Source organism: Chiloscyllium plagiosum, unplaced genomic scaffold (assembly GCF_037043375.1).
Source record: "Chiloscyllium plagiosum isolate Xiang-an unplaced genomic scaffold, Cpla_swu_hap1 HiC_scaffold_10, whole genome shotgun sequence".
NCBI classification, from domain to species: Eukaryota; Metazoa; Chordata; class Chondrichthyes; order Orectolobiformes; family Hemiscylliidae; genus Chiloscyllium; species Chiloscyllium plagiosum.
The window spans coordinates 39,409,955-39,435,340 of NW_028270148.1; the positions used below are offsets into that span (position 1 = coordinate 39,409,955).

At 43.3% G+C, this 25,386-nt stretch overlaps 2 long non-coding RNA genes across 4 annotated transcripts in view; one reads left to right on the forward strand and one right to left on the reverse strand.

The window, feature by feature from the left end:
* The window catches only part of LOC122552762 (uncharacterized), a 47,451-nt gene that overhangs the window by 19,418 nt on the left and 2,647 nt on the right, over positions 1 to 25,386 (reverse strand). For 2 of the 3 annotated variants that reach the window (XR_015758416.1, XR_015758415.1), the window contains exons 2-4: positions 22,916 to 22,965; positions 19,883 to 20,207; positions 12,305 to 12,885 (exon numbers count right to left, since the gene is read on the reverse strand). This is a non-coding gene — a long non-coding RNA (uncharacterized LOC122552762). Of the gene's footprint in view, positions 1 to 12,304; positions 12,886 to 19,882; positions 20,208 to 22,915; positions 22,966 to 25,386 lie in introns of those variants that run through there. The other variant, XR_015758417.1, reaches the window with a different exon arrangement.
* The window catches only part of LOC122552763 (uncharacterized), a 301,823-nt gene that overhangs the window by 8,882 nt on the left and 267,555 nt on the right, over positions 1 to 25,386 (forward strand). The window lies entirely within an intron of this gene.

Genomic DNA, 25,386 nt, shown 5'->3' on the forward strand with positions numbered 1-25,386 from the left:
CTACTGCATCATCTACTGCATCCGCTGCAGCCGGTGTGGCCTCTTCTATATTGGGGAGACAGGCCGCCTACTTGCGGTGCGATTCAGAGAGCACCTCTGGGCCACCCGGACGAACCAACCCAACCACCCTGTAGCACAGCATTTCAACTCCCCCTCCCACTCCACCGAGGATATGCAGGTCATTGGACTCATCCACCGCCAAACCACAACAACGCGACGGTCGGAGGAGGAGCGTCTTATCTTCCGACTGGGAACCCTCCAACCACAGGGGATGAACTTGGACTTCACCAGTTTCTTCATCCCCCCTCCCCCCACCTTGTCTCAGCCGAATCCCTCCAGCCCGGCACCGCCTTCCTGACCTGCAGTCTTCTTCTTGACCTCTCCGCCTCCATCCTACTCCGACCTATCACCCTCACCTTAACCTCTTTCCACCTATCACATTTCCAACGCCCCTCCTCCAAGTCCCTCCTCCCTACCTTTTATCTTCTCCTGCTGAACACTCTCTGCTCATTCCTGAAGAAGGGCCTGTGCCCGAAACGTCGAATCTCCTGTTCCCTGGATGCTGCCTGACCTGCTGTGCTGTTCCAGCAATAAAGTTTCAACTTTGATCTCCAGCATCTGCAGACCTCACTTTCTCCTCGATGATGTCAACATGGGAACTGTGTGGAGTAAACACATGGCACAGGCTGTGATTTGTTGACCCTCGAATCATCAACAATACCCTGAAGAAGGAAAAATAGAAATTAAGATCAAAATTTCACAGATGCAATCAGGACAAAGCCTGCTCCCTTTTCTCTTCACATGGTACAGAAATGCATGGAAGAAAGGCACTATTACAATAATTATGGGCGACATCAAAATGCAGGTGGGCTGGAAAGATCAGGTTGGTAGCGAATCCCAAGACAAGGAATTCATTGAATGTCCGCAAGACTTTTTTTGGAGCAGCTTGTTGTAGAAGCCACTAGGGAATAGGCAACTCTGGACTTGGTGATGGATAATGAGACAGACTTGATTAGGGAGCTTAAAGTGAAGGAACTCTTCATGGACATTGACCATAATATGGTAGAATTCACCCTACAGTTTGCGAGGGAGAAGTTGGAATCAGATGTAACAGTATTATAATTGGGTAAAGCTAACTACAAAGACATGAGGGAGGAACTAGTGAGAGTTGATTGGAAGTGCATGATAAAATATGGATGAGATAGCAAGGCCTCGTCAAGGGGAGGTCATACCTGATAAGTCATTAGAATCCTTTGAGTAGGTAACAAGGAAGTTAGACAAAGCAGAACTAGTGGATCTGCTTATTGTCTTAAATGCACCTGAAGGAGGTACACTCTCCAAGGGACAGCAAGGGGAAACCTGTAGCTGTGGTCAAAAAGATGTGGTTTGCCAAGGTTGCTGGAATCAGTAATAGAATATAGAGCCTGGATCCCATGCAGCAAATGATTTAGTGATCCAACCATGTCAGGAAAGTTGAACATAGTTGCAGGTTCACCCAAATTCTAAACAGCACCTCCTGCCTCACCTCTCTCTATACCTGCAGTACCTTGTCAAGGCTACTCCATTGCATCATTTCTCATATCAATTTATATTTCAGCAGATTCCCTTGCCCCATACTCCCTCTGCCACATTTCACATGCTATCTGATTGCATGCATCAGATTGCTCAGTTCTTGCCACATCCTTAAATGTATGTCCGAAGCACTCCTGAAACATTTAAGACCATAAGACACAGGAGTGGAAGTAAAGCCATTCTGTCCATCAAGTCCACTCCGCCATTTAATCATAGCTGATGGGCGTTTCAATTCCACTTACCCACATTCTCCCTGTAGCCCTTAATTCCTTGCGAGATCAAGAATTTATCAATCTCTGCCTTGAAGACACCCAACGTCCCGGCCTCCACTGCGCTCCGTGGCAATGAATTCCACAGGCCCACCATTCTCTGGCTGAAGGAATGTCTCCTCATTTCTGTTCTAAATTGCCCTCCTCTAATTTTAAGGCTGTGCCCACAGGTCCGAGTCTCCGCGCCTAACGGAAACAACTTCCCAGCGTCCACCCTTTCTAAGCTATGCATTATCGTCTGAGTTTCTATTAGATCTCCCCTCAACCTTCTAAACTCTAATGAATACAATCCCAGGATCCTAAGACGATCATCATATGTTAGGCCTACTGTTCCAGGTATCCTCTGTGTGAATCTCCGCTGGACACGCTCCAGTGCCAGTATGTCCTTTCTGAGTGTGGGGCCCAAAATTGGACACAGAATTCTAAATGGGGCCTAACTAGAGCTTTATAAAGTCTCAGAAGCACTTCGCTGCTTTTATATTCCAATCCTCTTGTAAATGACAACATTATATTTACTTTCTTAATCACAGACTCAACTTGCAAATCAATCTTTAGAGAATCCTGGACTAGCACTCCCAGATCCCTTTGTAGTTTGGGTTGATGAATTTTCTCACTGTTTAAAAAATAGTCCATGCCTGTATTCCTTTTTCCAAACGTTGCACTTGCTCAAGTTGAATTTCATCAGCCATTTCCTGAACCATTCTCCTAAACTGTCTCAATCTTTCTGCAGCCTCCCCATCTCCTCAGTACGACCTGCCTGTCCGCCTAACTTCATATCATTGGCGAACTTCGCCAGAATGACCCCAGCCCCTTCACCCAGATCATTAATATATAAAGTGAACAGCTGGGGCCCCAACACCGAACCCTGCGGGACACCACTTGTCACCAGCTGCAATTCTGATAAAAAACCTTTTATCCCAACTCTCTGCCTTCTGTCAGACAGCCAATCCCCAATTCATGCCAGTAGCTCACCTCAAACACCATGGGCCCTCACCTTACTCAGCAGCCTGCCGTGAGGCTCCTTATCAAAGGCCTTTTGGAAGCCTAGATAGATAACATGCACTGGGTTTCCTTGGTCTAACCTATTTGTTACCTCTTCAAAGAATTCTAACAGGTTTGTCAGGCACAATTTCCCCTTACTAAATTCATGCTGACTTATTCTACCGACCCTGCATTTCCAAGAGTTTAGAAATCTCATCCTTAATGATGGATGATCATCCTAATGGATTCCATAATTTTACCTACAACCGAGGTAAGGCTATTCGGTCTATAATTTTCGATCTTTTGTCTTGTTCCTTTCTTGAATAAGGGGGTTACTACAATCATCTGGGACTTTCCCAGACTCCAGCGATTTTTGAAAGATCACAGTCAGCGCCTCTGCTATTTTCTCAACCACCCTCCCTAAAAACTCTAAGATGTAGCCCATTGGGGTCAGGAGATTTATCGATTATTAGACCTTTTAGCTTTTCTAGCACTTTTTCTTTTGTAATGGCTACCATATTTATCTCTGCTCCCTGACTCTCCTTAATTGTTGGGATATTACTCATGTCTTCCACTGTGAAGACTCACACAAAGTATTTATTAAGTTCTTCAGCTATATGATCCTGTCCTTCCTTGTTTCTCTCTTTATTATCCTTTGTTTGTTTTTGTCGTTTTCCCAACCTTCTGCTTTCCCAGTGCTCTTGGCCACTTTATAGGTTCTCTCTTTTTCTTTGATACATTTCCTAACCCCTCCCTGGATAATCTTTCTTTTCTTTGGGATGAACCTCTGTACTGTGTCCTCAATTAAACTCAGAAACTCTTGCCATTGCTGCTTTACTGTCTTCCTCACTAGGCTCTGCTTCCAGTCAATTGTTATCACTTCCTCTCTGATGCTCTGGTATTTACCTTTATTTAACTGTAGCACAATTACATCCAATTTTGCCTTCTCTCTTTCAAACTGCAGACTGAGCTCTACCATATTATGATCACTGTCCCCTAAGTGTTCACTTACTTTAAGATCTTTTATAAAGTCTGGCTCATTACATAGATCTAAGTCCAGAATTGCCTCGTAGTCGCCCTCATTTAATGCATTCATCCATCGAATGCATGTAAGACAATAAGCAGAGCCACTGGTTCTGCTTTGTCTAACTTCCTTGTTACTTACTCAAAGAATTCTAATGACTTATCAGGTATGACCTCCCTTGACAAAGCCTTGCTGTCTCATCCTTAGTTTGCCATGCTCTTCAACTCTTGCCAGTTCCTCCCTCATGTCTTTGTTGTTAGCTTTACCCAATTGTAATACTGTTACATCTGATTCCAACTTCTTCCTCTCAAACTGCAGGGTGAAATCTATCATATTATGGTCAACGTTCATGAAGAGTTCCTTCATTTTAAGCTCCCTAATCAAGTCTGCCTCATTATCCATCGTCAAATCCAGAGTTTCCTGATCCCAAGTAGGTTCTACAACAAGCTGCTCCAAAAAAAATCTTGTGGACATTCCATGAATTCTTTTGCTTGGGATTCGCTACCAACCTGATCTTTCCAGTCCACCTGCATATTGAAGTCCCCCATACTTATAGTAATAGTGCCTTTCTTCCATGTCTTTTCTATCTTGGAGAAAGTGAGGACTGCAGATGCTGGAGATCAGAGTCGAAAAGTGTGGCACTGAAAAAGCACAGCAGGTCAGGCAACATCTGAGGAGCAGGAGAATCAAAGTTTCGGGCATAAGCCCTTCATCAGGAATGTTTGGGGGGCTTGGGATGGGCAAAGGGAGCTGAGAGATAAATAGGAGGGTGGGGGTGTGGCTTGGGGGGAAGGTAGCTGGAAAGGCAATAGGTAACATCAGAGGAGATGACCTTGGGTGCAGTGAGAGAGATTCTGCCTCACATCCTGACTACTGCTAGGAGGCATATACATAATTCCATGACGGTCTTTATTTCCTTTGTGGTTTCTTAACTCGGATTTTCTGCCTTCCAACTCAATAACACATCTTACCAGTGATTTAATTTCATTTCTTACTAACAAAGCAGACCCACCCACCTCTGCCCATCTGCCTGACCTTTCAGTAGGATGTGTATCCTTGAATATTTAGATCCCAGCCCTGATCCCCGTGCAGTCACGTCCCAGTGATTAAACACAGCATCACACATGCTAATTTCAATTTGCACTACAAGCTTATTTACCTTCTTTTATAGACAGTGCATTTAAGTACAACACTCTCACTTCTACATTGATTGACTGTTTCCTGCTCATAGCTGTCCCCTTATCTGCAGTGCCTGGAGTTAGATACCTGACCCTTCCCATACTCCCTGTTTTATTATGTGTTCTAGAAGTTTTAATAACCTCTGCTGAGCTCCCCACCCATTTATGTTTTTCCAGTTTTCCATGCAACTGAACCCCATTCCCTGCGCTATTTAGTTTAAAGCCCTATCTACAGCCCTAGTTATGTGATGTGCCAGGACTGTGGTCCTAACATGATTCAGGTGAAGCCCATCCCATCAGAACAGCACTCTCCTTCCCCAGTACTGGTGCCAAGGTTTCCTGAATTCAAGCTTGTTTCTCCCATACCAATCTTTCAGCCACATGTTTAACTCTTTAATCTTGTTTACCCTGTGCCATTTAGATTGTGGGTCAGGAAATAATCTGGAGATTATTACCTTTTTGATTGTGCTTTTAATTTATCCCCTAGCTGCTCATATTCCCTCAGAAGAACATCTTTCCTCTTTCTCTCTATATTGTTGGTACCGAAGTGGAGCTCAGCAACTGGATCATTCCCCTCCCACTCCAAGTTTTTCTGCAGCCCAGATTGATATCCTTAGCCTGGGCACCAGGCAGGCAACACAGTCTTCAGGACTCAATCCCAGCCATAGAGAATGATGTCTATTCCCCAATGATATTATCTCCAATTACAACTACATTTCTCTTTTCTCCCTCCTCTAACTGCCTCACTGTAGACACAGCCTCCTGCTCCTGCCCACTGGTCAAATTTGAGGAGCTAAAGAGTGTGACTGCCTCATGAAACACAGCAACCAGGTAACTCTCCCCTCCTTAATGGGTTACGACTCAAAGCTCCGAGTCCAGCTCGTAAACTCTGAGCTAGAATTCCACACACTTGCTACAGATATAGTAATTATAAGACACAATAGGGACCAACAGCTCCCACATCATATATGGCTTTGCCTGGCTCTGCAACTCTATTTTATTCACTGAGTTCTTAGTTTGTTTTTTATGAAATTTCCTACTCATCTTTTAGTTTGTAACCTGTACATATTTCTCTGATTTATCTTCAATCTGAAAGTAACCTATAATAGATAGTCAAATTAGTAGCTATTACCAAGCAATAATGTAAGTTTCCTGTAATGTCACTCTTTGATTGTGCTGGGCCCCCATGTCGACCTTCTCTTTATTCTGTTGAAAAAAAATCTCCTAAAATATTAGGCAAGAGAGCAGAAAAAATCACCTCTTCCCCTCTGGACCAAATTCCTCTGTTGCCTCCAAAGTCCCTAAATAATATATCCACTCAGGCTGACTTCCTCCTTCCTGACTGAGCAAAGCTTGCTGGTTGTCACATTTTCAATAGGCTCCCTCTTAAATAATGCTATAATGACTGGTCACCACACAATCAGAAGGATGAGATTGTACATGAAGGCGTGCAGAAGAGATTCACCAGGATATTACCTGGGATGAAAAGTCTCAGTTGTGTGGAGAGACTGGATAGGGTTTGTTTTCCTTGGAGTAGAGGAGGCTGAGGGGGATCAGATTATGAGAGACATAGACAGGGTAGATAGTGAGAATCTTTTCCCCATGGCAAACGTGCCTCAGACTAGCGGGTGCAAGTTTCAGTTAAGGAGTAAGTGGCTTATAGGAGATTTGTGGAAGCATTTCTTCACCCAAAGGGTGGTGGAAATATGGAGCACACTGCCTATGAAGGTGGTGGAGGCTTGACCCTTATTAACCTTCCAATTAGAATACAGAACTTTTAAAATAGAAAAGGAAAGGAAGATTTATGAGTTCTATTCCCACGCTGCCTCCAAAGTCCCTGAACGATGTACTAACCCAGGTTGTGTGTCACCGAAGATGTGATCCCTCCTTCCTGACCTTGCAAAGCTAACTGTTGTGTGTATGAGAGACACATTCGCCTGTCCAGGATGGGAGGGTTCATACTTTCCTTTGACTAACCTATTCCATGTCAGATTGTTTTAATTAGAATGACCACTTTTGCTGTTTGAATTTATTGTCAATGTCAAGCTTAACCCTGCAAAATTTAGCCGAGTCCAAGTATTTAGCAAAGTCACTATTTTCAGCCTCAACAATTTATCTTCGCATCATCACTAATAGGTTCACCTCTGCGATAATGCGAAACTGTTTCCATTGCTTGTACCAGCTTGACTTTTCACCCTCTCTTAGAACCTCGTTTTAGCTTCTCCACCAGCTTTTCTGCTTAGTAATCCAAAACCCAATTATTCCAAACATATTCTTGCCATGAGAAAGGTTTTGATAAATGAAAATCCATTGGGGACTCAAGCAAACTTATGTTGACACTAATATAATCAGAAGTGTGAGGAAAGGAGCACAGGGAGTGAAGGAAGACATTACAAGTTCATGGAAAGAGGTAAAGGTCAGAGGAAGAGGGTTGTCATTCAAAGGGCGTCATGATGACTTTCAAGCATACTAGTGTCAGAAACTAAACCGTTCTACTGATTAATGTACTGTGTCATCGCATGTCTGTGCTTGTCCTTGATGCTATTAACAGCACAGTTTGGAATCCAAAACGCTTTCTGACGGGGCCTTCATATTACCATTCACATATTGGCACTATAAATTCAGTGTGTATTCTTATATCAGAGCTACAAATCCAACTGGGTTTCTCAAAATAGCGTGCAAAAATGTTGTTCACTCAACAGCAACTCAGGTGTTATGTTCCCTCCCGTCAATATCAAAGGGCCCATCTTTACAGGCCTGCCACACCTACCAAAAGAAACTAGGCTGCGCTAACCCTGTTCTAGTGCAGACACAGAGCTATGCCGTGGTCTGCAGGCTAACTTACTGACAACTTGCGACAACTGATGTAACTTTTTCCATAAATGTGAAGGTCAGAATAGCATTAGGCTTCCCTGTTACCAGATCCTGTCAGATTACCAAACTCAGTCAGATAGACCGTTCTGAAGTTTGTACCTGAATAAATCGGGCAACCTAAAAGGAGCATGTTCACCAGAGTATATATTACTTCCACCTTCTCAATGGAAAGAAGGTGACAAATGCAGAAGAATGCAGAATGTTTGCCACCTGACAGAGGACAGAGCAGCAGAGATGAAGTTCGTGCCTATTTGAGCTGTAATGCCAACCAAAATACATGTATGAAAAGGAAAAGGTACCAATGGAAGAAGTGCCTCTACATGAATGTATCGGTGGTTTCAGACAATAGAAATGGGACCTCCATGATTTTGTGAAAATCGCAAAATGTTTTTATTCCATATTAATCTTAGATGCCTCCAGCATTTGAAAATCCGAACAAAGTGATTGCTTGTTGGAGGCTTAGGCCCCTGAACTCAATCAGAGTTCTTCATTGAGCTTGTACAATGGAGCCCTGCTATCACCTGCTGTTGAACACATGGGTGTAGAGGTTGGTGTGCCAACAATTCCACGCAAACATGTGACTTGCTGGCTACATGATAATGGGCTGCCTTTGTGGAATTTTTCTGGAGCTGCAGCTTGGGGATGTTTGCTACCCACGCAGAAGCAGTGTGTAGTTAATTAAGTTCATTAAGATGACAATGGAGGTGTATTTTGCAACAGGCATGCAGTTTTTGGCATGTGGGCACACTGTTGTGGATTGCACATGTCTTCACGGAGAGACGACCAAGCTGCAACTCATTTCAGGGCATGAATTTATTTGTTGGCTGTAATTCATAAAGAGGGTCTATGTCCTTGCAGCCATTCCATGGATGCTTTCTGTGATGCTTGCTCTGCCTCAATTACTGCCATTTCCCTCCCATTGAAGGCACTGCTGTCAATCCTACTGCTGGATTGGCATTGCCCACAGTACGAAGGTAGATGGAAACCCTACCTTGACTACAATCACACTAACTGGATGTCTCAATACTCAAAAACAGAAAGTTGGTCATTAATTTTGGAAATGAGAAGATTATGACATGATTTGATAGCTGCACTCAATTACGTGAGGGTTCTGGATGGCGTAGGTGGCAAATAATTATTAGCACACAACAGGAATGACGTAGGTGCAGTGTACGTAGGTCCAAACTCTCTGTGTGAGAACCATTTCCTGTAATGGGTATATCTTTACCACCAACTAAATTTGTTTTTCTTTAACTAAGCCATGCATATTGGAGTCTTCACACCATGCTGCAAATTTCAAACTGCTGTTTTTAATGCCTTCTCAGTATCGTAACTATTTACTGAGGGCATTTCAAACAAACATATTGGAAAGGGATGAACGAGAAGGTTGAAATTGATGGTGTACAACTGCATTGAAAATATACTGTTAGCTCTATAACCGACTCGTTCATTGACATTCTAAAGCATGGTTGTCTATTCTGGAGTCCAGGGCTGTGTCAAATATTTTCCCTGAGTGGAAGAAACAACTGTGGTGTTGGGTTACCGTTGGGTAGTGCAGCCCTCCCAGGGCATTACTGGCACTGAAGCTGTGGATGCAAGAGATAATGTGCTGTCTCTGCAACAGCTGGAGCCACATCCAACAATAGTTGTCAGTACTTATTTGCTTCCTGGCACTTCATCAATTCTTTGAACGGTCGTACTAGAAATGGAAAATGCAAAGGATTAGGAAGCCCCTTACTTGACCCTCTGGCCTTTCCCATCGAAATATTAGCTGAGTTATCTTTCAAAAGCATTGTTATGATATTCCATGTATTTTTAAATGTTGGTTTTTAAATACTTGACCGGAAATGGAATCCATTACAAAGACTAAGCAATAACAACTTTTGTATTTAAATAATGTCTTTACAGAGGGAGAAAATGTTTCAAAGGACTACACAGGAGCATAATCAAGCAAAAATTGACACTCATCCAAAGAAGGGGATAAAATGTGGTGCCAACCAGCTTGTTCAAAGAGGCATTTTTAATCCTTATTAAAAAAAAGGACAGAGAGGTACAAGGGCAAAGAGGTGTATGGAAGTATCTTCAGAGATAATGGCTTAGATGTCTTAGATCATGACTGCCAACAGTCATGAGTAATGGAGTGGGGATGGATAATAGCTCAGAGTTGGAGGAACATTGGGTTGTTGTAGGCCTGGTGGAGATTACAATTATAAGGGTGGGTGACACCATGAAGGGCTATGAACACAGATTTTTTTTATGTTTGAGATGTTCTATGCACTTGAAGCCAATGAGACAGTGAGCAAGGGAGCAGAACTTGCTGCTGGTTAGGATAAAGGTAACAGAACTTTGGATGAGTTCAAGTTTTACAGAGTATGAAAGGGTCTGTTGTCAGCCATAAGGGTGTCTGGAACGAACAAAAGCATGAATGGGGATTGTAACAGAAGATGGCCTGAGGCAGAAGTAGAGATTGCTGATGTGATGGCAATAGAAATAAGAAGACACAGTGATGGCAGGATAGAATATTAGATCAGCATCATTCAGGATGTTAATATAGCAAACACTCTGATTCAGCTTGAGGTGATTGTCAGGGTTGGGAATGGAATTACTGATGATAAATCAGAGCTGGGTGAGAGCAAAAGACAATAACTTTGGACTTCTCAATGCTTATTGAAGGAAACTGTAGCTTATTAAAGATTAGATATAAATATGTTGACTGAGAAAGCAGCCTGCGTGATTCGCAAGCTATCCACTGCCTTCAACATTCAGTCTCTTCACCACTGCAACAACTTGCCAGCCTCCCTCAATAGTACCTTCTGAAATCTCTGCTAGCTAGAAGGACAAGAACAGCAGATACATGGGAACACCACGACTTGCAAGCTCTCCATCACTGTTCCTTCACTGCCATTGGTTTAAAATCTTGAAACTCCCTTCCTAACAGCACTGGACATGTAATTCTCCCCAAAGACTGCAGTGGTTGAAGAAGGCAGCTCATGCCCACATTCTGCAGGATTGGACAATAATTGCTGCTTGAGCAAGCAACACTCCCATCCATGGAACAAATTGATGAAAAAGCAACGTCGAGGTAGTGGAGGGATGAAGAAGCAATGGAGGTGAGGTCGGCTTTTGTCACTATACATGCAAAGCCTTATAGGATGTCTTTTGATCTTCCTGAAGGGTAGCATGCAATTGGGAAATAAGAGAAATTGAATGATAGAAACATAGAAAGTAGGAACAGGACACGTCCATTTAGCCCCTTAAGCCTGCTGATCATCTAACTCAATAACCTGTTCACAGTGCACCCCCCCCCCCCCCCCCCCAGCTCCCCCCACCCCACCTTATTGTTTAGTTCCTTGGCGGATTTCACATGAAATAGTGAAGGGAGTGGAGGAGTAATCACAGAAAATTTCTAACTGCAATCAGATAAATAAGAATGCTACCTGTTGAGAGTAGCCTCACCCAGCTGGTCAATGGAACAAATGAGTTGGAGAATCATTTAGAAGTCTATGGAGAGGTCAAGAAAAATAGAGGAGGAACAATGTATTATTCTCACAGTCAGTCCATTAGCATCATGGCTAGGCTCGGATTATTTTCCTTTTTAAAGTTAGAGATTTGTTTCCAAGACTATGCTTGAACTTGATCCAATCACTGGTCAATATTGACAGCAGTTATGGAGGTGTCAGGTACCTGAGCCCATTCTGATCATCCCATTAAAGGAAGTGACATGGAAATGTTATGAATTGTAGTAGTTCATTTTGTTCTGATCATAAGCAAAGATTCCATGTTCGTTACAATTCCAGAAGGGTTACTATCAATAGTGGGGCCGAATGAACAAGCTCCCCTACTTTAGTCAACGTCTCCTCACCTCATTGATCGCAACAAGATTAACTTAAAAAGGGATCCCTTCCCTCAAGAATACCTTTCCCAGTTCCAATGTGAAATGGTGAAACTGATATGATTGCTGGAAAGTTTTTGATTTCTTTTTGATTTAGAGGGAGCCAAGGAGACGCAATGCTCTAGCGGTCTTATCCAGCGATGCAGTAGTCCTTTGAATCCCACCACAGCAAATGGTGGAATTTGAATTTGATAAATATCTGGAACTAAGAGTTGAAAGATAACTGAGAACCATTGATTGTGAGGAAAAACCTATCTGGTTCATTAATGTCCTTTAGGAAAGGAAACTACCATCCTTGTCTGGTTTACATGTGACTCCAGACTCACAGCAAAATGTTGACTCTTAGCTGCCCTCGAGGCAACTAAAGTTGGGTGATAAATGCTGGCCTAGTCATTCATCCCATGACTAAAAAAAAATTAAAATTAGGTTTTATTGTTATATGTACGCAAGTATAGGGATACAAGAGAACTGTGCAAAGTGTACAAAGTCACCATTCTTAATGCCAACTTAGGTACAAAATTACCTTGGTACAAAATCTTAAGTACAAAGTAGAAAAAAGAAATAAAGTTCATACAATCCCTACAGAGTGGAAACAGGCCATTTGTCCCAACAAGTCCACACCAACCGTCCAAAGAATAACTCACCCAGACCCATTCCCCTACCTTATTACTCTACATTTACCCTGACTAATGCACCAAACCTACACACCCCTATGGGCAATTTAGCACAGTCAATTCACCTAACATACATATACTTGGACTTTGGGAGGAAACCTGAGCATGCATAGGTAACACACACAAACATGGGGAGGATGTGCAAACTCCACACATACAGTCACCCAAAGCTGGAATCAAACCTAGGTCCCTCACGCTGTGGAGGCAGCAGTGCTAACCATTGCACCATCATGCTGCCCATGCCATTCAATATTACAGTCCTTCTTAAGTGCTTCGTCATGCTGGTCTTGCCATCTCCACAAGCACTCAATCTCCCTGCATTGGATCCATCTTGCCTGTACTCGAGGTCACTGCAGATACTATGAGATCGCGGGCTGTTTGCTCACACCGTCGCCTCGGGCTCCCTGCTCACACAGGTTTCCTCAGATCAAGGAAAGAATGAGTTAATTGTTTTATAGGAAAATAAAGAAACATAATACACTTACACAGTTTAGAAATGTGAAGTGAGGAAACACATAATTGTAAGAAAAAAAAGAAGGATCAATCGTTGTCTTGTCCATGAGGAATAGGCAGTGGAATGTTAATGCTGTTAAGTTGGGTGACTTCGGTACTAGGGGACAGTGAGATTTGCAGATGCTGGAGATCAGAGTTGAGAGTGTGTTGCTGGAAAAGAACAGCAGGTCAGGCAGCATCCGAGGAGCAGGAAAATCACTGTTTCCGGCGTAAAATGTTGATTTTCCTGCTCCTCGGATGCTGCCAAACCTGCTGCGCTTTTCCAGCAACACACTCTTGTCTCCGGTACTGCTAACTTTGGCAGTTGAACAGTCTGGAGACCCTTAGTTCTGCTCATTAATTGAAACAAGATTCTCTGTTTCCTTTTTTACTATAAATTTGATGGCTTGCGACTTCCTTCCAGCAATCAGTGAAAGAGAGAGAGAGGGAGAGAAAGCCTTTTACTTTTACATGCAAGGATGGGGTGTTTAGGAGTTGGTGTACAACTGTGACCTTCACAGAAAATGTCAAATCCATTCAACTAGAACACCAGATCAGCAAAAATGAGGCCTGGAGTTGTTTTTTAAACCTTTCTCTTGTGGATGTTTGAAAGAGGAGTAAGTCAACCATATCTTTCAACCAGAACTGTTTTATGTTACCTCACATTATTTCCATAATCTGGCATAAGACTCATGGGAGAAAGTTTCTGCTGAGCTAGTAATTGGTCTCCATTATCTCTGCAATAATGTGAGATTACAGTTCAATTTCTGTATTGCATCTCTCCCTTTGAAATTTCTCTGCCCTTGACATAAGACATTCCAGTGTCTCTCTCTCGACAGAGTATAATCAACATGGACATTTTCCAGAAATTTTCTGAATGACATGCTCATAATTCAGATTCTTAGCCTTCTTTGGCACATACTTCATTTTTCAATTTTTTATTAACAAAAAGTTACTTAAAGGTTCAATCAGTTTACAGAAATTCAGGGCTATGATCCATTGCCATGACAACTTAGAGTGAGAGAAAGTTGTCCTCTAGTAATTAAATCTTGTCAAACATTCAGAAGGATACTCAGATTGAAATGAGCAAATTCTAGCTTCTCTAGTGAGTTTAACTGTCTCTACTGTGCAAGAACAGGATCCTCACACCATCCAATACTTTTGCCTACATTTTCCAGAAACTAAGAGAGCCACTGTGCATCTCAAACAGAAACTGTCCTTGCCAGAAGTTGCTGAGAGAACTGCCCATAAAATATGATGAATTATGGTGATCTTGCCATTACTGCTAAACCTTAACTCAATAAGAAAAACAGAATTCTATTAGTATGTTACTTTTGTGCTCTAGAGGGAACAAGCTTTAAAATTACTTCATGGATTAGATATCATGACCATGATTTTAAATTGTGCAACTGACATGATTGTTGAAAGTTTTTGGCTTCTCTTAAGAGACTTAGTGGTCAAGTTGTTGTGTTTCATAAAAATCTCTAACTATGATTCATAACCATCGGTGACTAATTGAAATTGTGAACTTTCTCATGCATGACCTCTGCTTCAACACCTGCATCCACATCATTCAATTCTAGGTTCATTTTGAATGTATATTCCACAGTCAAGATGATTTATCCCATTGGGGTCTTGCAGGTGGTGGTATTCCTATCTATCTGCTGCCCTTGTCCTTCCAGATGGAACTTGTCATGGGTTTGAATGATGCTAAGGATCTTTGATGAATTTCTGTGGTATATCTTGTAGATTGTACGCTACTGCAAGTGAGGATATACGCTGGAATGACTGAATGTTTGTGGATGTGATGTCAATCAAGTGGGCGGCTTTGTCCTGGATGGTGTCAAGCTTTTTGAATGTTGTATGAGCTGCACTCATCCAGGCAAGTGGGGAGTATTCCATCACACTCCTGTCTTGTTCTTTATCAATAGTGGACAGATTTTGGGGAGTAAGGTGGTGAATTACTTGCTGCAGCATTCCCAGCCTCTGGCTTGTTGTTGCAGCCTTTGTATTTATATGGGAAGTCCATTTCAGTGGAGTTGACTATTTTAAGATCAGTCAAGAACACTGTAGAAGACTAGACTGGCTAAATGACCTACTCTTACTCCCATATCTTATCATCTTATGATCTTATGGATATCTAGTATTCCAAGATAAAGTATGTTCAGGTGATATTGGGAATGTGAAAAAAGGAGGAGGGACAGCAATTTTGATTAAGCATCTTATTCAGTGTTTGAAAGAAGGAACATCCTTGAGGAATCAAAGATAACATTCTCAGTTGGAATTGAGGAACAACAAAGGATCTATTCATCTAATAATGATTTTACAGGCCATCAAATAGAGTCAGGAGATAAAGGGACAATTTTACAAATAAATCACTGGGACCTGTAAGGATTGTGGAGGAATGATTGGGAGACTTGAATAGGGAAGTGATTGTGTTAAGGCAGAGAAAAAGAGAAATCTCTGAAGTGTGTTCAAGCTATTTTCTCCAACAGTGTGTTTCCCATCCAGTGCAAGATATAGGTCTGGAGAATTAAATAGACTGATTTGAAAAATATCACTGTTGTAGAAAGGCTCAGATTTTCCGTCAGCCGAGCTGACTGAGGAGACATTTAAAATGGTTGGCAGGGTTCAATCTGAGATTCTTGCCTTCATGCTTTTCTTGATACAGATACCATTTGGTTTCAATATGAATATTTGGCTGAGCTCCAAGAATGGTTAATCCACTTATATCTCAGCAAGTAGTATTTATACATTTGCAGAAGAGATGGGCAGTTTCGTTTGATTATCTCTATTATCTTATAATAACCTGCAATTGTTTAAAGGGTTTTTACACTGTCCGAGTTTATTTACGCTACCTAGGGAAATCTGAAATGCATAAAAGCTTCTGATATGGATTCTATGACTATCCGTGGTTCCATACTAACTTGTCTTTCAAGATGTTTTCATATGCTCTACTTCTGCAAATTTCAAAGACTTATCTTATTTGCCAATGTCTCATTAATTCCATATATAGTAGATATAGGGAGAATGAGTGCAGAAAATGCATGGCACACATAGAAACATATTGGGATAGGATGGGGCATGGAAGGGCCATCAGCGAGTATGGAATAGTAGAGGAGATATGGGTGAATGAGGAAGCATGGGAGATATGAGTTAGCAGAGGGGCTCCTCAAACATTCCATATGTAGTCCAATGACTCCTTAGTGTCCCCATGCACTTGCGTGCTGCAAGCAGGCTGCTTTGTCTTGGATGATATCAAGCGTTTTTACTATTGTTGGAGCTACCCCTATCCAGGCAAATGGGAAGTATTCCATCACACTCCTGACTTGTGTCTTGTAGATGATGGGCAAGTTTTGAGGAGTCAGGATTTGAGTTACTTGGTACAATAATCCTAACTTCTGACCTGCTGTTGTAGTCACTGTGTTATTGTGGCGAGTCCAATTGAGTTCCTGGTCAACGATAAACCTAAAGATGCTGATAATGGGGGATTCAGTGATGGTAACCACAATGAATGTCAAGGGGTGGTGGTTAGATTGTCTCTTAATGGACATGATTGTTGCCCTGACATTTGCATGGCGCAAATGTTACTTGCCTCTTATCAGCCCAAGCCTGGATATTTTCCAGGCCTTGTTGCATTTGGACATGGACTGCTTCAGTATCTAAGGAATTGCAATTGGTACTGAACATTGTGCAATCATCAGCAAGCATCCCCACTTCTGACCTTATGATGGAGGGAAGGTTTTTGATGAAGATGGTTGGACCTAGATCACAGTCCTGAGGAACTCCTGCAGAGATAACCTGGAGCTGAAATGACTGATCTCCAACAACTACAACCATTTTCCTATGTGTCCGGTATGACTCCAACCAATGGAGATTTTTCCACTTGGTACCCATTCATTCTAGATGCCACACTCAGTTATATGCAGATTGGATGTCAAGAGCTGTCACACTTGCCTCCCTTCTGGAATTTAGCTCTTTTGTCCATGTTTGAACCAAGGCTGTAATGATGTCAGGAGCTGAGTGGCCTTGGCTGATCCTAAACCGGGCGTCACTGAGCAGGTTATTGCTGAGCAGGTGCTACTTGATAACACTGTTGATGAAGACATCACTTTACTGATCATCGAGAGTAGGCTAATGGGGCAGTAATTGTCTGGGTTGGATTTATCCTTATTGTTTACAAGACATACCTGGGAAATTGTCCACATTGTTGGGTAGATGCCAGTGTTGTAACTGGACTGAAAGAGCTTGACTACAGGAGTGGCAAGTTCTGGAGCACATGTCTTCAGTACTATTGCCAGAATGTTGTCAGGACCCTTAGCCTTTGCAGTATCCAGTGACTTCAATTTTTCTTGCTATCACTTGGAATGAATCAGACTGGCTGAAGACTGGTGTCAGTGATGCTGGGGAGCACTGGAGGAAGCTACAATGGATCAACCACGTGACATTTCTGGCTGATGATTGCTGCAGAGATTCAGCCTTATCCTTTGTATTGCTGTGTTTGGCTTTTCCATCATTGAGAATGAGGATATTTGTCGAGCCACATCTTCCAGTGAGTTGTTTAATTGTCTACCACCAGTCACAACTGGACATGGCAGGACTGCAGAGCTTTAATCTGATCTATTGGTTGGCTGATCATTTAGCTCTGTCTATGACTTGTTGTTTATGCTGCTTGGCTTGCAATTAGTCCTGTTTCATAGCTTCACCAGGTGGACACCTCATTTTTAGGTGTGCCTGATGCTGTTTGTGAAATGCCCTCCTGCATCTCCATTGACCGAGGGTTGATCCCCTGGCTTGATGGTAATGAGGGATATGCTGGGCCATGAGGTTACAGATTGTACTGGAGTACAGTTCTGCTGCTGTTGATAGCCCACAGTGACTCATGGATGCCAGTTTTGAATTGCTGGACCTGTTCTGAGCCTGCCCTATTTCGAAGGGTGATAGTGCAACACAATATGATGGAGTGTATTCTCAATGTTAAAGGCGAGACTTCATCTCCACAAGGGCAGTGCAGTGGTCACTCTTACCAATACTGTCATGGACAAATGCTCTGCAGCTGGCAGATTGGTAAGGATGAGGTCAAGTGTATATTTCTCTCTTGTTGGTTCCCTCACCAACTGCTGCAGGCCCAGTCTAGCAGCTATGTCCTTTAGGATCCAACCAGCTCGATCTGTAGTGCTGCTACTTTCTGGTGGACATTGAAATCCCTCACCAGAGTCCATGTTATTCAACATGGAGGAGTACTGATTCATCACCTGAGGAAGGGCAGTATGTGGTAATCAGCAGGAGTTTTTGTTTGCCTATGTTCGACCTGAAGCCATGAGACTTCATGGGATCTAGAGTCACTGCTGAGGATTCCCAGGGCAACTCCCTCCCGACTAAATACCACAATGGCACCACCTCTGGGTGTGTCCCATCAGTAGGGCAGGACATATCCAGGGATGGTGATGATGGTGTCTGGGACATTGACTGTAAGATATGATTCTGTGAGTATGACTATGTCATGCTGTTGCTTGACTAGTCTGTGAGACAGCTCTGACATTCATAAGAAGGACTTTGCAAAGTCAACAAGACAGTTTTTGGCTTTGTCTTTTCTGGTGCCGAGGTCAGATGGGGCTCTGTCCATTTTCATTTCTCTGTTGAGACTTTGTAATGATTAATACAACTGAGTGGCTTGCTAGGTTATTTCAGAGGGCACTTTGAGAGTCAACACATTTCTTTGGATCTGGGGTTACATGTAGGCCAGACCAGGTGAGGCAAAGGTCATCAGTGAGTCAGGTGGATTTTTTCAACAGTCAGCAACAGTTTTGTGGTCATCAGTAAATTCTTAATTCCAGATATTTTATTGAATTCAAATTCTACAATCTGCCGTGGTGTGATTTGAATCTGAGTCCCCAGAACATTAGCTACTTTTCTGGATGAATAGTCCAGCAATAATAGCACTAGGCTATTGCCTCCCCCCTAATGCTTAAGGTGCCAGAAATAGATTAAATACATTAATGACAAAAGGGTAACTGAGAAGAGAATAGGGCTCCTCAAAGATCAGCAAGGCGGCCTTTATGTGGAGCTGCAGGAGATGAGGGAGATTCTAAACGAGTATTTTGCATCAGGATTTACTGTGGAAAAGGACATGGAAGATATAGATTGTAGGGAAATAGATGGTGACATCTTGAAAAACGTCCACATTACAGAGGAGGAAGTGCTGGATGTCTTGAAATACATAAAGGTGGATAAATCCCTAGGCCGTGATCAGGTGTATCCTCGGACTCTGTGGGAGGCGAGGGAAGTGATTGTTGGGCCTCTTACTGAAATATTTGTATCATCGATAGTCACAGGTGAGGTGCTGGAAGACGGGAGGTTGGCTAACATGGTGCCACTGTTTAAGAAAAGTAGTAAGGACAAGACAGTGAACTATAGACCTGACATTGGTGGTGGGCAAGTTGTTGGAGGGAATCCTGAGGGACAAGATGTACATGTATTTGGAAAGGCAAAGACTGATTAGGGATAGTCAACATGGCTTTATGCTTGGGAAATTCTGTCTAACAAACTTGATTGAGTTTTTTGAAGAAGTAACAAAGAGGATTGATGAGGGCAGAGTGGGAGATGCGATCTATATGGACTCTAGTAAGGTGTTCGAAAATGTTCCCCATGGGAGACTGATTAGCAAGGTTAGATCCCATGGATTACAGGGAGAACTAGCCATTTTGATACAGAACTGGCTCAAAGGTAGAAGACAGAGGGTGGTGGTGGAGGGTTGTTTTTCAGACTGGAGGCCTGTGACCAGTGGAGTGCCACAAGGATCGGTGCTGGGTCCACTACTTTTCGTCATTTATATATATGAGTTGAATGTGAGCATAAGAGGTACAGTTAGTCAGTTTGCAGATGACATCAAAATTGGAGGTGTAGTGGACAGCGAAGAAGGTTACCTCAGATTACAAGGGGATCTTGATCAGATGGGCCAATGGGCTGAGAAGTGGCAGATGGAGTTTAATTCGGGAGAAGATTTGTAGCTCGGGTGCTCGTTGTTGTGGTTCTGTTCGCCAAGCTGGGAATTTGCGTTGCAGACGTTTCGTCCCTTGTCTAGGTGACATCCTCAGTGTTTGGGAGCCTCCTTTGAAGCGTTTCTGTGATGTTTCCTCCTGCATTTATAGTGATTTGTACCTGCCGCTTCTGGTTGTCAGTTCCAGCTGTCCGCTGCAGTGGTCGGTATATTGGGTCCAGGTCGAGTTTAATTCAGATAAATGCAAGGTGCTGCAATTTAGGAAAGCAAATCTTAGCAGGACTTATACACTTAATGGTAAGGTCCTAGTGAGTGTTGCTGAACAAAGAGACTTTGGAGTGCAGGTTCATAGCTCCTTGAAAGTGGAGTCGCAGGTAGGTAGGATAGTGAAGAAGGCGTTTGGTATGCTTTCCTTGAGTATTGAGTATTGGAGTTGGGAGGTCATATTGCGGTTGTACAGGACATTGGTTAGGCCAGTGTTGGAATATTGCGTGCAATTCTGGTCTCCTTTCTATTGAAAAAATGTTGTGAAACTTGAAAAGGTTCAGAAAAGATTTAATAGGATGTTGCCAGGGTTGGAGGATTTGAGCTATAGGGAGAGGCTGAACAGGCTTCGGGCTGATTTCCCTGGAGCGTCGGAGGCTGAGGGGTGACCTTATAGAGGTTTATAGAATCATGAGAGGCATGGATAGGATAAATAGACAGAGTCTTTTCCCTGGGGTCGGGGAGTCCAGAACTAGAGGGCATAGGTTTAAGGTGAGAGGGGAAAGATATAAAAGAGACCTAAGGGGCAACTTTTTCAAGCAGAGGGTGGTACCTGTATTGAATGAGCTGTCAGAGGAAGTGATGGAGGCTGGTACAATTGCAACATTTAAAAGGCATTTGGATGAGTATACGGAAAGGAAGGGTTTGGAGGGATATGGGCCGGGTGCTGGCAGGTGTGACTGGTTTGGTTTGGGATATCTGGTTGGCATGGACGGGTTGGACTGAATTGTCTGTTTCCGTGTGGTACATCTCTATGACTCCATGACTTTATAAAACAGATGTCTCAGAGGATTGTGGAAATTATGGAGATGTTTGGGATAGGATGGGGTGAAGCCAGAGTGAGTTTTAAAATCCACAATCAGAATTTCAAAACAAAAGGTTTGCTGGGTTAGGAACCAATGTTGGACCACAAGTGACTTGGTGTGAGTAAGATTTTGGGCAGTTGAGTTTCAGCCTATCTCAAGGTTCCAAACAGGTACAATGGAGGACTCCAACTAGAGTCATGGGCGGCACGGTGGCACAGTGGTTAGCACTGCTGCCTCGCAGCGCCAGAGACCCGGGTTCAATTCCCGCCTCAGGCGACTGACTGTGTGGAGTTTGCACGTTCTCCCTGTGTCAGCGTGGGTTTCCTCCGGGTGCTCCGGTTTCCTCCCACAGTCCAAAGATGTGCAGGTCAGGTGAATTGGCCATGCTAAATTGTCTGTAGTGTTAGGTAAGGGGTAAATGTAGGGGTATGGGTGGTTTGCGCTTCGGCGGGTCGGTGTGGACTTGTTGGGCCGAAGGGCCTGTTTCCACACTGTAAAGTAATCTAATCTAATCTAGAAGTATACTAGAACGGTCATGTCTAGGGTAAACAAAAACATGAATGAAGTTTGCAACAGCAGATGAACTGAAGCAAGAATACAAGGGTACGAGTTTTGGGGGTGATGTCTTTTAAATTAGAGATAGAATCATAGAATCCCTATAGTGTGGAAACAGGCCCTTCAGCCCAACAAGTCCACACCGACCTTCCAAAGATCAACCCACCCAGACTAATTCCCCTACCCCAATATCACACCTGAGTAATGCACCTAACCTACGCATCCCTGAATACTATAGGCAATTTTGCATGGCCAATTCACCTAACCTGTATGTCTTTGGACTATGGGAGGAAACCCATGCAGCCATGGGGAGAATGTGCAAACTCCATACAGAGAGTTGCCCGAGGCTGGAATTGAACCTGGGTCCCTGGTGAAGCAGCAGTGCTAACCACTGAGCCACCCTTAAAATAAGGACCAACACATAATCTACAAGCGTGAACTCATGACTTGGAAATCCCCACAATACACCAGGTTAACATGGGGATTGAACCCATGACCTTAGTATTATCAGCACCACATGCTAATCATCTGAGTTAACTGACCTACACCACAAAGAGAGATGGGCCACAACTGAGTAAAGTGACCTGTTAAGAGTGGCATACCTCCCATGCCTGTTCCATGTACCCCATGTATTCTCCATAGATTTAGGTAATCAGTAGCTTAATGGGATTTGGAGAGGGAGAGACAATGAGACCTTGTGGTTAAAATGCACTTAGAGAGAATATAAGCGAAACTATCCTCAGGCACAAGTTCAGGATAGGTCGGGTGGATCCTTTAAAGAAGTTTGGCTTATTGGACTCTGGGAAGGGAATAAAATAGCAGAGGGAGCTAATCAAGTTGTCCTGATTTTGGTGAGAAAGAAATGCATGAGCTCATTACACATTGTTGGAATTGAGGGTGGAGGAAACAAGAGGGACTGAAGAAGACAGTTGTAGTTGGAAAAGACACTCAAGTTATGTTTGTCCTCCAGGCTGATCCAGTACTCTGTAAAGTTATTGTAATGCCACTCTTTGAACTGGTGGCTTTTGGTGTGAGATTGATTTACAGTGTTTGATCTTCATCAGTCTTTTGGCTTTCAGTGCCCTGCACCATGGTTTGACCAGGTATTAGCTGTTGGGTATCTGAAAGGGGAAAGGCACAGGGATACATATATTCACACTGTCTATAGCTTGTTAATCAGAAGAGATTGGATGATAAGGTGAAGTAGGTTGTGGGAAGGTACTTTCATTGGGAATATCACCTTCTGTGGTTTAGCCCCACTGCTAGTCACAGCTTTTGTTGTGGTCAATGGCAACTACTGAGTCATTGTCATGGTGAGGGACATGAAACCATACCTCTATTCTGCTACTTGCTGCTGCCATCTCCTGTTATGTGCTGCTTTGTCCTGTAATAAAAAATGGCAGTGTGTCAGGTTATAGTGATATGTTTGTCATAGTCAGTGTGTGCAAGCTGTGAGGTATAGGAATGAGGCTTACAATAGTAAAGTGTAGGAGAGAGTGAGGGGAACATATGAATGCAAATTAAGAATCAAGCTTGATAGAGCTTGTTGGTAGTGAGTGAATGGTGAAGAGATGGGGAATGAATAGAACAGTATGTGTGTGAAGCTGGTGGTTTATTTGTAGACAGGTGGCATTTAAAGATGACCTCACTGACCTTGACCACTCATGTTGTACATCTTTCAGCACTGCATCAAGATTCTTAATGTCTGGCAATAACATTCACAACTGTCTTCTAAGTGGCTTTCTGGCTCAGTGGGACCTCTGTTCTCCGTTTGACTGCACTAAGACAGCCAGTGAAACTTGGAAACTTGGAGAATGACCTCTGTCTTGCAGGACTCTATTTACCCTTCCTGTTGGTCAGGTCTTCTTCCTTAGCTCCTTTCTTAAGGTGGTACTAACCTTAGACAAACTTGAACCATCTTTTGCTGAGGAGTCCAGTCATTCAGTAGTACTACCAGGATGAACTGGATCCTGTTCTTCACTCACTCATCCCCTCAACATGTTGCAACAGGATCAATTTTAAAAGGATCCCTTCCACGTGGTTACCTTACTCCCCGAGGGCAAAAGTGAGGACTGCAGATGCTGGAAACCAGAGTTTAGATCAGAGTGGTGCTGGAAAGGCCCAGCAGGTCAGGCAGCATCCAAGGAGCAGGAAAATCGACGTTTTGGGCAAAAGCCCTTCTTCAGGAGTAGAGGCAGGAAGCCTCCAGAGTGGAGAGATAAATGGGGTGGAGGGGAGGGGCAGTGGGTGTGGAGGTGGGGCTGGGGAGAATGTAGCAAACAGTACAATAGGTGAATGGGGGTGGGGATGGAGGTGATAGGTCAGAGGGGAGAGTGGGGGAAGGTAGCAAAGAGTCATCTTTTGCCTCAGAACACTTCAACCCCAGGGCATCAATGTGGATTTCACCAGTTTCCTCATTTCCCCTCCCCCACAGCTTACCCCAGTTCCAACCTTACAGCTCAGCACTGTCCTCATGACCTGTCCTACCTGCCAATCTCCCTTCCCATCTATCCGCTCCACCCTCCTCTCTGACCTGTCACCTCCATCCCCACCCCCATTCACCTATTGTACTCTTTGCTGCCTTCCCCCACCCTCCTGTCTGACCTATCACCTCCATCCCCACCCCCGTTCATCTATTGTACTCTTTGCTACCTTCTCCCTAGCCACATTCCCCTCCCCCCCATCCCCAACCCCCCGGCCCCCATTTATCTCTCCACCCTGGAGGCTTCCTGCCTCTATTCCTGATGAAGGGCTTTTGCCCGAAACATTGATTTTCCTGCTCCTCAGATGCTGTCTGACCTGCTGTGCTTTTCCAGCACCACTCTGAACTAAAACCTTACTCCCAGACCCAACTGAACTTATGGTTTTACAAGTGACAAATTTAAGCATGCTTTCTTGAATTAACTAAAAGAACAAGTTTATTCATTGCTGCATGTGTGAAGATATACTGCTGCAATACCCATACACACAGATTGGATACACGAGGTGAGTCCTAAATATAAAAGTTTTTGAAATGTACCAAAGAATGGATATTTGAATGTTGCAGTGCAAGTTACTAGATAAATGTTACTAGGTAAACATCACCTTCACGATCCGTAGTTCTGTAGTTTGATGAGGATTCTATAGTTCTGATGCTGAATTCCAGCATTCAAGTTGAAAAAGAGAGCCCTTTGTTGCCTCATTTGATTTTTAAACTGGTTTGCAGCACATGAAATTAGAGGGTCTCTACTTGCAACACAGAGGTGACTAGGAGTCAATTCCTCATCTGTAACTTGCATGCTGACACTCAAATCCAGGCTGGTATGTGGCAGTGTTCAGTCCCACTAGTTCACTCCAATAGAATTGAAATTGGCTTTACAACCCTGGCACTTATGTATTCCTGGAGAGTAGAACAAATATGTCTGCCAGAGGTAGATTTCTTCTGAGAGGGGCATAGTCAACTACTGCATTATTTCTTTTTGCTAAGTATCTCCTTGTTTGAATTTCTGTGACAATTTACATATGCAATAATACAGTGGCTTCACACAGGTCTTTACCAGACAGTCTACGAATTTAAATCTACGAATTTCTGTACTAGGCCTCTTCTTAAAACAGGGCAAAAGTGAGGACTGCTGATGCTGAAAACCAGAGTTTAGATCAGAGTGGTGCAGGAAAAGCACAGCAGGTCAGGCAGCATCCGAGGAGGAGGAAAAACGACGTTTCGGGCAAAAGCCCTTCATCATTCAGCCCGAACCATCAATTTTCCTCCTCCTTGGATGCTGCCTGACCTGCTGTGCTTTTCCAGCACCACTCTGATTTAAACTCT